The 13,212-nt window shown below is 40.4% G+C and overlaps 1 non-coding gene across 1 annotated transcript; it reads left to right on the top strand.

Annotated features, from left to right (window-relative positions):
* The first annotated feature begins 3,558 nt into the window (after positions 1-3,558).
* Positions 3,559-3,665, top strand: LOC141609672 (small nucleolar RNA R71). Its single transcript, XR_012527592.1, has one exon. It is a non-coding gene; the product is annotated as a small nucleolar RNA R71 (small nucleolar RNA).
* The last annotated feature ends 9,547 nt before the right edge of the window (positions 3,666-13,212 follow it).

Raw genomic sequence — 13,212 nt, forward strand, 5'->3', positions numbered from 1 at the left:
AACCAGATATGATTATGACAGGAAACCCAGAGCTGACAATGCACCAGCTGCTTCAAGCCTTTCATTCTGTTACCAGGTAATGCCAAAACTGCCATAGTAACATCAACACTGAACCCACACCATTTCTCAACTGCCTGCAGGACTCTTTAACTGTATTCACATTGAAAGAACAGATGAGCTTGAGTTTCATCTGAGTTTTCACAAATGCAGCAATGAAATTATGATTAATTAATTTCACTTTTATCGACTTTTATCTCATAAAATCAATAAACATGCAAAAAACTCGAACCAACCTTCAACCTTTTGCATACAATCAGTAGAAAACATGCATGAAATACCATAAAGAATCTATGCACCGAATCAACTTTTAACTATTTTTAGTCAATTTTTTTAACTAAAATACGGCATTTTGATTCGGTTTTCTACCAAAAATCATTAAAAGTAGCAAAATAACTTCAAAAATCACCAAACATAACCACAAACCTTCTAAGATCACTAGGTATGCATGCCCCAAAAATTTCTTGCTAAAACCTCTTCTAACACAATTTTTGTTTTTTTATAAATTATCTCATAATTCATTAAAATGCTTAAAATCAACATGCAAATTACAAGCCTATGCTCTGATACCACTTGAAAGATCATATATCCATATTAGACTCTCTAATAAAAATTAAATTATCTCATAATTTATCATTTAGGTGATCTATGTAACATGCATGCAAATATAAAAGCATAAAAATGAAAGTTTAAGTAAAAACAATTTCCTTACATTGATTTTATGGTAATAAGGGCACAAACTAGATCACCATTCTAGTTTGATCTTGAGCTTATAACAAATGGATGATCCTCCTAACAAATCTTTAAAGAGAAGATCTCCTTCAAGATGCACCCAAGAACTCAACCCAAAACTAACAAGTATTTTAGTTGAAACTTGTTAAAATTATACCCTTTATATTATTTGTAATATTACTAACATTTCTGAGTAATAAAAATTGATTACTAACTTCTTAGTAAATATGAATTATAATTTTAGAGAGATGATAGATTTTTGTTCACATGCAAAAACATACAAATGATGTAGTGTAGAAATGAATAAAGGATGGAGTATATAGAAGGGAAAGTGGCGGGTGGTAGGAGGAAGTGTGTAGGAGTGAACAAATTGTCTTATATTATTTAATCTTACATCACATGCAAAATCTATAATAAGATAACTTATGTTCCATATTGGTTCTTATATTTGTCGCACAAATACGTGTAATTTTATTTTAAACATCGTTTCATGTTTAAATACTTCCATCATTAATTCGTCCAAATCACTCCGTATATATACGTATACCCCTACACATATTATTTACGTACTAATATTAATCACATTAATCAATTAGTACAATTTTATTGAATTAACAATTAATTAACTAAAACCCGTCTCATAAAATTTATTATTTAATTATCGCGTAATTAAACAATAACTGCCGCTCCTCGAGTTCGCAACTCAAAATCTCTCTAAAAATAATCGACTAAACTTTTAGTCTATTAATCAAGGGATTAAATAAATTGTATCTCATACAATTAATTAGTTGTCAATTGGGGTTCGTTCCTTTAGGTGTGACTGAAAGGGGTAAGTTGATCACCGCTGTCTCACGACAATAACGTCAAACTCTAGTCAGCCAACTGTTATCGATTTACGTTACTCAACTGACGAGGTTCGTTCCTTCTTTTTTGTTTTGGCCAATGAGGCCATCCTCTTCACTTGTCATGGGTGAGCTTTTCAAGCTCTCTTTGTTGCTATATCCTTGCTCTTTTGATGGAGCATCATCAACGTTCTTTTTCCATTGGAATTCCGACTTCTTCCTATCATCCTTCTGGCTATAGTGATCAACCATAAAGCATGGTTCGTGCAATAGGGGAGCTCTCATGGTCTTGTCAAGATTCAAAGTTATGGTCTCGTCTCCCACTTCTAAAGTAAGCTCTCCGTGCTTCACATCTATCACCGCACCCGTGGTGTGCAAGAAAGGTCTACCTAGGATGATCGGAATATTGGAGTCTTCTTCCATGTCAACAATGACAAAGTCCACCGGGATGAAGAATTTGCCAATTCTCACGGGAACATCTTCCCATATCCCTAATGGTGTCTTCGTCGATCTATCGGCCATTTGAAGTGTGACGTTGGTACATTTAAGCTCTCCCATCCCTAACCTTTTACTTACCGAATACGGCATAACACTTACGCTTGCTTCTAGATCAGACAAAGCCTTGTTGATCGTGGTGTCGCCAATGGTACACGGTATTGAGAAGCTTCCCAGGATCTTTAAGTTTCGGAGGTGAACTCCCTTGAAGGATTGCACTACTCACCTTAGTGAAGGCGATAGTTTCAAGCTTCCGGATCGACTTCTTTTTCGTAAGGATGTGCTTCATGTACTTTGCATAGGCCGACACGTGATTGATTAATTCCGTGAAAGGAATCGAGACTTCCAAATTCTTCACAATTTCTATGAATTTTCCAAGTTGGTCATCAAACTTAGGCTTAGCTTGACGACTTGGGAATGGAAGTCTAATCATAATGGGCTCCTTCTCCTTGGCCTTTTCTTGGCCTTTTCTTGACTTTTCTTTGCACAACTTTTTCTTTGTCACTAGCTTCCACAACTTCATCCTCAACTTGCTTCTTTGGTCCTTTATATCTCGTACCACTCCTCAAGTGAATGGCACTAACCGTTTCATGTCTTGGAGGATTACTTTGAGGTGGTAATTGCCCCTTTTGTCTTTGAGAGTTTGAAGATGCTAGTTGGGTCAATTGAGTTTCCAACATTTTTGTGTGGGTTAGGATGTTGTTGATGGTGATGTCCTTTGCTTGGCTATCTTTTTGCATTTGAGTGAAAAATTCTTGTTGATTCTTTTGCATTTGGAGGACCGCTTTTTGAACATCAAAACCTTGGTCATTTTGTTGATTGTATGGAGTTTGATTTTGGTAACCTTGGTTTTGGTTGAAAAAGGGTTTTTGATTTTGGTTTCTCATGGGAGGTGGGGTGTATGTTTGTTGAGGGTTTTGAACATTTTGGCTTTTGTATGAGAGATTTGGGTGGAATTTGCTGTTTTCATTGTAATAATTGGAATAAGGAGTACCACTCTTGTATGCTTGAAAAGCATTCACCTGTTCATTTGTTCCCCTACATTCACTTTGGTCATGTCCCAAAGTTCCACAATTCTCACATATCCCACTTGGGATTGATGAAGATGCTACCATGGCATTAACATGATGCTTTTGTGATTTCGAGGCTTCTTCAAGTTTAGCCATAGCGTTCTCAAACTTTAGGTTGAGGTATCAATGTGAGCACTAAGTTGAGCACCCAATTGAGTAATAGAGTCCACTTCATGCTTTCCTCTTCTAGTAGCCTTGCGAGGTCTACTATATTGTGAATTATAGACCGCCATTTCCTCAATCTTGTTCCAAGTTTGATTATCGTCAACTTCGGTGAACATACCATTTGATCCCATGTTGAGAATGTTTCTTGAGTTTCATAAAGACCATTCCAAAATTGTTGTACCAAGAACCACTTGCTAAGTCCATGATGAGGACATGAGCGGCAAATTCCTTTGAACCGCTCCCAAGCTTCATACAAAGATTCTTCATCTCTTTGCTTAAAACCCGTAATTTGAGCTCTTAGCATGTTAGTCTTTTCCGGAGGGTAGAATTTTTTGTAGAAAGCTAGAGCCAACTTCTTCCAAGAGTCAATTCCAATAGTAGCCTTATCAAGGCTTTTCAACCATTATTTTGCGGTGCCAATTAGAGAAAAAGGAAATAAGACCCATCGAATTTGGTCTTGAGTCACACCGGTTTGTGAAATCGCATCACAATAGTAACAAAAAGTCTCCATGTGAGAGTGAGGGTCTTCACTAGGCATTCCCCCAAATTGGCTTCTTTCGACTAATTGGATAAATGCGGATTTAGCAATGAAATTTCCGGTTAAGTGTTGAAGTGTGGGAGTACCATTGGGTAGGTTCTCCTCGGTTGGTACGGAATGTGATGAAAATTTAAGCATTGTGGGTTGATTTTGTGATTGATTTTGTGTTGGGTTCTCCTCACCTTCTCTTGCAAAAGGGTTGATGAACTTAAGAGAATGAATATCTACAACCCCACCAATTCCTCTCAAAGTGTTTCTAGCAAGTCTTCTATTGGTTGTCAAAGTCCTTTCAATCTCGTGATCAATGGGTAACAAGTTACCTTGTGATCTTCTAGACATGCAAAATATCAAACAACTTGAAAATAATTAGAACAAACCTTGAGGAGTTTTACTTCCTCAAGGCAAAGAAAGACACAACTAATAACAATCTAAGAAAATCAAATAAAGTTAACACCGTCCCCGGCAATGGCGCCATTTTTGGTCGGACTCACTTGGAGCTTAATTTTCGGTTACTTGTCGTTAGGAGCACCAAGACCAAAACAATATTTATAACTTCACAAACAACTCTACTATTAGTAAAGAGGTAAGTAAAGGTCGGATCCCAAGGGACGGGTATTGATGTAGGTTTTTCGATTGCAAGTAGCTGTGTCTAGGGGTGTCACGATTTAGGTTGAGATAAGAAGATCACTAAACTAAATAACAATAAAAGTAAACAAGCAAGATGATTAAGATGAGATGTAAACAATTGATTAAAGGCACTAGGGTGTCATGGGGTCATAGGGGATTCATGGGAATTGATCATACAAACATATTCTCAAATTATAAGCAAGCAATTATTGTTGTGATAGATCGAGTTGGTTTATATCTTACAATCCTAGGAAGGTTTGAGTCACGGAGCCGAATCGATTAGATTGTACAACACCTACAAGTCGACTTAATCCTCCCTACTCAACTATATGCATGGTCTAACCAGACTCAAGTTGGTTTATGTCTTACAAGTCTCATTGAAAAGGTAAGTGATGGGTAATAAATGCAAGGATTCATAGGCTCGCATTTCATCAAACATAACATGTGCATTAGTTGAGATTACAACAAGCAAGCAAATAAATTATGAAAACATATTAAATTAAGCATGAATCATCCCCCATGTTGGTTTCCCCTAATTACCCATTAACTTTAGATAAGGAAACTACTCACTCATTATCATGTTTAACATGTTAACGAGGTTGTCAATCATATTAACAAAGTAAAACATGATGAATAAATGAAGATGATTAACAATAATTAAAAAGGGATTAAGAGAATTATACCTAATAATGATTCCAAAATAAAGCAAAGAATAATAGAAGTACTTGATGAATGATTGGAAGGTTGTCAATCTCCCAACAATAACCCAAATAATCTTCAATTACCCAAAATAAAAGATGAACAAAAGAGAAATTAAGGAAATGAGATTTGTATTAATATTTGATTAAAAGTTGATTACAAGATTAAGAAGAGATTAGGATGATATAAACTACACTAAAGATTGATAAGAAGAACATGATTAATCTAATTAGACAAATGGGGTATTTATAGCGGGGATTAGGTACACAAATTAGGGTTTACTAAGGGCTTAAATGACGATTAAGTCCTTGAGGAATCGCTCCTCTCAGAAAAAGATGCGGGTCTCTTTTTTGCTGGTCTTTCAAAAATATGCGCATCTTTCATGGAGCAAGAAGAGGACGTGTGGGTCTGTAACACAATCCGGGCGTCCAAGGGTTGGGACGAGCAGATTCTGGGGTGGCTGGACGGGTGGCCTGCTGGCTTGGACGAGCGTCCTGGGAGGCTTCTGGACGAGCGTCCCTATGGCAAAGACGCTCAGATTCTTTCAGTCTTGGACGGGCGTCTTTATGGTTGGACGAGCGGATCTCGTCCCAGCCTTCCTTTTCTTCTTTTCTTCCTCTCTTCTTCCAATAATCCTCCGGGATTTTATCGGTGATGCAAGGATTTCTTCATCATTGCCCATCTACTATAATATGTACAAAGGCCCTCTAGTCTTGTCTTCTCTTTGATGCTTGGTCATTAGATTCGATCAATTTAGCTCTATTTTACCATGAAAATGAAAGGTTTGCACTCCTCTCCTACCAAGGAAACAAAACCTCAAAGAATATGCAAAACAAAGGACTAAAGATAGTAAATGACCCAAATATGCACTAAAAAGCATAGGAACGAGGCTAATTCGGGGACTAAATATGCTCAAATAATGGTCACATTGACCATGTCCACAAATTTACCGTACTGCCGCTCGCCCTTAGCAACTTTCAGACGTCCCGGATAAGGAATTCTGGTATCAATAAGCGGGTCTGCGACTTTCTCTTTACCTTTGTCTAAACGTGGCATCTCCGCAGCAGGGGAAGATGACACAGCAGCAGGTTTAGTCGTCAAAATAGGATCTCCGATGGTACAAATGCTCGATCGAGAGCTTTCTTCATGGGATTCACTCGATCGAGAAATACAATCCCCTAGATCGAGAATATCAGATTGGGCACTATTCGATCGAGAGCCTAGATTACTCGATCGAGTATTTTCGAAGGACAAACCACTCGATCGAGGATAAGATTCACTCGATCGAGTAGTTGGACGATGCTCAGCAGGGTCATCATTAATTAATTCCTCTAAAATGGTTTCCGGAATTTCGTTAATAATTAGATCATCATTTTTCGGCATTTTTGGTCCATCGTATGTAAGACCACTTCGGAGATTGATTCTATTGATCGGATCACAATGAGGTGAGCGATTCACTTGATTTAATTGCTCGGATGTAAGTTGCGCGACTTGGTCTTGCAACTTCTCTATAGAATTTTAAGCTTTGTCCAATTTTCTTTCGAGCTGAAGTGCTAAGGATAGCACCAAGGACTTTAACTCCGCAACTTCTACATTTGTATAAGGTGAGTCGACTTATTGTGGCATCGGATTAGGAATACTAGAGGTACTTGGCATGGTCAAATCGTCATAAAGTTTAGAGAATAGAACTCCTTGCTTGAATTATTGGTAAGCACGAACTCGCTCTACATCCTCCATACAAGTAATAGGATCGTGTCCTTCGGTACCGCATCTTCCACAAATTACCTCTTGCTCAATCATAGCATGGACTTGCTCATGTACACCTGAAGTTTGTAGAATCTCCGAATTATCAAACCTTCCGGTAGGATTTTCCACTTCAGCCACTAGAGATTCGCATATTCATCTACCCCCTCTGGGATTCCCATACTCAGCTACATGAATGGCCATTTCCTCAATAAGATGACATCCCTTGTCATCTTCAACATTTTTATCAAAATCTCCCTTTGGCTGCATTATCCAACATGGCCCTTCAATCATCATACAACCCATTGTAAAATTAGGTGCATAAGAACCATCGTTGGAAACCATGATGAGGTACAGAGCGAACAAACTTCTTGAACCTAGTCCAAGCTTCATTCAAATCTTCAGCGGCCAATTGTGTAAAAGTGGTGATTTGGCCTCTCAGCACATTGGTGCGCTGTGGTGGAAAATACATTTTGTAGAAATCTAAAGCTAGGGAATTCCAGTCAGTAACACCAGCAGCTTCCCTATCCAAGTCTCTCAACCATTCCCGGGCGTCATCAGTCAAACAAAAAGGAAAAAGAACTCTCTTGACCCTACCCTGTGTCACCCCAGCAGCTAAAGGAATGGTAGAACAATACTCTATAAACAACTCTATATGCTTACATGGGTCCTCACCAGCTGCCCCTTTAAAGAGATTTCTCTCAACCAACTGTATATAAGATTGATGAATTCCAAAGGTGCTTGCGTCTGTAGTAGGAAGCAGGAAACCTTTAGGTAGAGAATCCATCGTAGGTTCTGAGTGACTGGCGATATTCGGCATTTTAGCAAGCAAAGTTGAGAGAGCAGCAGGTACGACAATGTCCTCTTCTAGGACAAATTTCCTACAACACAGTTAAAGCACTAGAGAAAAATATGAGATCAGTCTCAAGGAATAAATTCCTTAAGACGAGAAACAAACTTAAAATAAAGCAACAAAATTACGCCACCTCCCCGACAACGGCGCCAAAATTTGACACGGCTGTCGCGACCCTATCAAAAATAAAACCAACTGGTCTCTAATAAATGCAATAGAGGCAGTCGGGTATCGAATCCACAGGGAGATGGGAAATTGTATACTAAACTAAGTCCGTATGAGTAACTATTTCTTGGGGTTTTGGTTGTTTGAGTTCTAAACTACGAAGTTATAAGGAAAGAGAGCAGAGAAGAAACAAGGATTAAAAAGTAGATAAATTGACAAGTAAAGAGAGACAGCTAGGACAGTAGGTTCACCATGGCTTTCTACGAGTCCAATCTAGGGTCACAGGTTGGTATAAATTCGGTCTGCAGGGTAATGAAAAGGTCCTCTCGGTCCGCTATTCGCCCTAAAACAATACTAGCTTAGCTTTCACCCTCACTAGCATGCCCTAATGTTCATTGCAAGTCTTACCCTTTCCAATCTCCCGATCTAGGTCAAGGTGTACCAAAGTTAATCAGCTAAATGTTTCGACTCAAGCAGCTAATTACAGTTAAATGCAATGATTAACAACACTGATCTAGTCTACACCAAACCTTAATCACCTATTCATGATTCCGTAATTACCATCGCTCCCCTATGTCCTAGCATAAATGATTTAGCTATGCATAATCAAAGTTGAGGGAATAATAACAATAACCACAACAATTGAATTAGACGTAATGAATAAATTTTTAACAAAGACAAGAGAAAGAGAAACCAATAAAAGATATGAGAACAAGGATGATATTGCAATAATAATTAATCGAAATAAAGAGTAGAAATACCGAATACAAGAGAGTAGCAATGAAGGAATTAGGTTTTCAAAAGTAAAGTTCTCAGAAAAGGAATGAGAGAAAAAGAGGAGAGAGAGAGAGAGAGTCTTATGACAGCCGTCACTTCCCCTATTTATTCCTAGTTACAAAAGAATATCCGAAAATTAACTAAAATCTGCGTATCAGACTAAACCTCTCGATCGAGTAGAATAAAATCACTCGATCGAGGACAAAACTCAACAAACCTCTCGATCGAGTAACACAGGTACTCGATTGAAGACTTCAATATCCACCTATCTCGAACGAGTAAAGGGAGAACTCGATCGAGGAACTTCAACAGCATAAAGCATTCGATCGACCGGTTTCAGGAGCCAACTTGGTCGATCGAGCTGTATTAGCACGGATGAACTCTTGAACACCTTCCGAAGCCACTTCACGCATATCTAAGTGACATATTCCAAGCTCCGATTATTCCTTCTCCAAAATACATACGATTGGGACAGGTTCAGGCTCGATTTTGCCCTTTTCTGGTTCATACCTGTAATTAATACAAGACAAATCAAAGTGGACTATTCGGGTGACATTTATAGCTAGATGCCACATAAATAACATAGAAATGCGTGTAAATATAGGGCAAAAATCTTATATAAAATACACGCATCAATTGGTGTGTTTTGTTATAGGCTTGGGTGTTTGGTTACGTTATCCCCCTGTGTCCGAACACGACACGTGACGTGCCATTGGTTTACCCTGTTGTGAGGGGTTGGACGGTGCCTCGGAAGAAAACGACCAAGTCGACTTACGAGGACTGCAGGCGTCGGGTGAACGCCCTCAGGGTTGGTGACGTAAGTCATTGCTTCTTATATCTTTTGTTTTGTAGAAAAGGATAGAGAAAGGATGATTAGGTAGCCTAGAAAGTCCTAGTTAGTTGATTAGGTTTGCCTTGAGTGCAATTTGTCGGGTGGCCTTGGGAGCACTACACGGGTGTACCGGCCGCTGTCAGGGAGTGTCTGCGACCTTGCAGTTGCCAACGTTTGTACCTCGAGACGGCGATCGAGCCAGTTTGGTACCTGGGCGAGCGTCTAGCTCGTCAGTGTTTTAGTGAGACCTTCGTGGTGCCGGTCGATCCGCCTAGAGTGTTGTTCCAGAAGTCGGCACCCGATGAGGTTGAGGAGCACCTTCACGGTCGTGGGGGTGAGGATTTGCTTTACGGGAGGTTGAATATGACACTTTCCATAAGTCAAGGCTTTATTGGTACCCGATTGAGGTATTTTTTCCTCTGTTCTTTGTTTTGTTGCCTCTTTTTGCGTTTTGGCGAAGGTTTTGTTAACTTCGATGCGGATTCCCGTTGCAGGGTGTTGACGCGCTCATGAGGACTCAGCCCCCAACTTTGCCGACACATACCACTTTCCAGGGGCTGGGTGGTGAGGACCTACAGCTGCATTTGCCAGAGTCTGCGACACGTAAGGTGACCGACATTGGCATGGAGTGGAGGTTGATAGTTTTGAGGGTGAGTTTCTAGTTTGAACCCTCCTTCTTGTTTGCATTTTGCCTTGAGTTTTTGTTTTGTTGAAAGGCTTTTCTAGTCGTAGGTGTCGACCATTAGTCATCAGGCTCTGTGGCGGATGGCTAACCGGTGGAGAGCACTTGATTGTGACCTGGATGCGAGGGAGTCTCGGCTTGCGCAGGTACCTTTCTGTTGGTTGTTTTGCGTGTTTTTGTGTTTCATTTCACGTTCTTAGATCATAACGACCTGTATTGTGTTTTGCACGGTACTGCGGATCCGACAGAGCTTGCTCGGGTCCGTGCTTAGTTGGACGCAGCGAGGTCGATGATCCAGGCACAGGAGCTGGGGATCATCAGTCGGGACCAGGAGCTGAAGCGTCGCGAGGACAGGTTACGGAGCCGAGATGTGGAGATTGCCTCTTTTAGGGCTCAGTTGGCTGCGGCGGAGGAGCTTCGCGTCACGATGGAGTACGAGGCGTTGGAGAGTTCTCCTGAGAGGGGCCCGAGCAGGAGGTGGTGTCTGCTTTGCCCGCGACTCCTCGTGAGACCGAGACTGGCCCACCAGGAGGCGTTGAGTAGCTGTAGTTATTTGTCCGTGTTTTGTACTTTTTTTTGTATATATGTACATTTTGCGTGAGGCGGTTTGTATATATGTGTTTCTGGCTTGTAGTTTATTTTGTTTGGCTTTTTTGTGTTGTGTTTTGGAGAAGCACGGTCTGCGCCTGATTCCTCTTTTACTTCGGCATTTATTCCTACATCGTTATTGTAGAAAACGGGCAACATGTAGAACGTAAACACACAAAAGCATTTGATGAAAACAAAAAATAACCACGATGACTCAAAGTTAAAATTGAATCGAAAAGAAATTTTGAAAATTGTGCGACCAGTCGTCACGTTTGGATTTTTCAAAAGAAATTGATTTGAAATTTCGAGAATTAAATTCGTGTTTGAATTAAATTCCACCGAATTTTGTTGAAAATTGATTTGCAACTCGAAAAACTAAAATTCAAACCGTCATGGATGAATTTCAAAAGAGATTTTGCGAGTGTGTTTGATTTGATATCTGTGAGATCAAGACTCGGATTTGCAAGAGCTTGAATTTTTGAAGAAAATTGACATCGTGTTATTAATTTTCGAATTTTTTGGAAAATGCGAAAAAACGAAAAAAATTTCGGAATTTTCGACTGATATGGAAACGATCCGTCACGGATCAGGGTGTTTCAGCTGACATGGAAACGATCCATCGCGGATCGGGGCGATTAGCTTTTCCCCCCTAAAAAAAGAAGAGAAAAAACCGTATGTTTAAAGCTGCGTCATGGAAACCGTGTCGGATTTCGTAAAATGGGAAAACAAAGAAATGTGAGTGTGAGAAAAACACAAAACTTTCCGGACAGGCCTGAAGAGGTGCGAGCCCTAAGACGAGAAATTTTAGGTGTTAGGAAGAAACACAACTTGATAGGGACAAATCAAGGTGCGGATCCTGAGGACCAGCCCAAAGAGGCGCGAAGCCATAGGCGATTCAAATGAGCTTCCCCCTTTTTTGGAAAAAAGCGCTAATTGTTTGTATAAATAGGGACGTTTGTGCTTCATTGTTTCATCATCAGAAACATGAAAAACATCTGTACGAAAACATTTCTTCTTCTTCCACAAAATAATACATTGGTACTTTCGAAAATAGGATGCGACATTAGTGTCGGGATTTGTCGCCTCCCGAGAAGTATCAACTCGTTGTAATGGGAGTTAGTCAATTGTTGGTGCTTCGTCAAGTCAAGGTGAAATCCTCTTTTCTTGAAGCATGTTCCCGATTTTGGGATTCGAAACATCATGTTTTCGTTTTCCCGACAGGTGAAATTCGCCCTCTTGCCGAAGAAGTGGGCGCCATTGGAGGATGACCGGGTTGTACTCTGGTGCTTCTTTTGACCCGGTTGTGTTACAAAGAGAAGTTTCGTTCAATGTTGGTCTTGTCAACGAGCCAAGTTAACTTTCTCTTGCTCCCCATGGTGTGGATATGATGGCTCTCATCAACATCTTCTTAAACTGGTTGGATGTCAATGTCTCAGAGGTGGCTAGGAGAAGAGCTCTTGCCTTTTGCCTAGTGCATGCATACCTCCTTGTCGATGCCTTGAAGGAGGGGTCAAAGTGGTACGGCAGTATGACCCTTGTACATGTAGTTGAGCAAATGGAACACGGTTGGGATCCATCATGGTTGGTGCTTGGTGGGATCATCCAAGCTTTGGATAAGAAGGGCTCTTGTGGAGAATCTCCCTCGTTTGGATCTCCAAGGATCCTCCAAGTGTGGCTCTTGGAGAGGCTTAGGTATGTAGAGCCTCCGATTGATTCTTCTTCTTACTCCTTCTGTCACCTTACTATGAGAAAGAAGTTGTACTCGGATAGTTTTGCATCCACGGAGGCCTATTGGACCTTGAGATTGTTGGAGGAGGGTGGTCCTCATATCAATTCGGTGGTGCCATAGTGTCACTTGAGGTCCTTCACGGGGTTGCCTGTAACACCCCCACATACCAAGGTGCCTTACCAAGGACCACCCTAGCATGAGAGACTGTTACCATCTTGGTTGCCCAAGGTTAGTATATCAAAGTTAACAATCCAAAACACAATTATTAAAGTATAAATGAGTAAAGTTTACATGTTCTCCAAAACCAAAACCAAAGTACAACTGTGAAAGTCCAACAACTAGAAATGAAAGCTAAGTCTCTTGAGGGCGGAATCTAGATCCGAGTGCTGACTCCCCATGACTGCCCCATAGCTAAAGAACTCCATCACCTGTCACAATCTCCTCACCATCCCTGAATGGATCACCACAGATTTTATAAACAACAACGGGGTCAGTTACTATATAATCAAAATAAGACAAGTACAAAAGACAACTGATGATCATCATCCACCTCCAACACCCAATCACAAGCCGGTGGGGGACCGCAGCCACACCCACCAAGGTCCCGCTCATCAACGA

The sequence above is a fragment of the Silene latifolia genome, chromosome 10 (genome assembly GCF_048544455.1).
Source record: "Silene latifolia isolate original U9 population chromosome 10, ASM4854445v1, whole genome shotgun sequence".
Lineage (NCBI taxonomy): Eukaryota > Viridiplantae > Streptophyta > Magnoliopsida > Caryophyllales > Caryophyllaceae > Silene > Silene latifolia.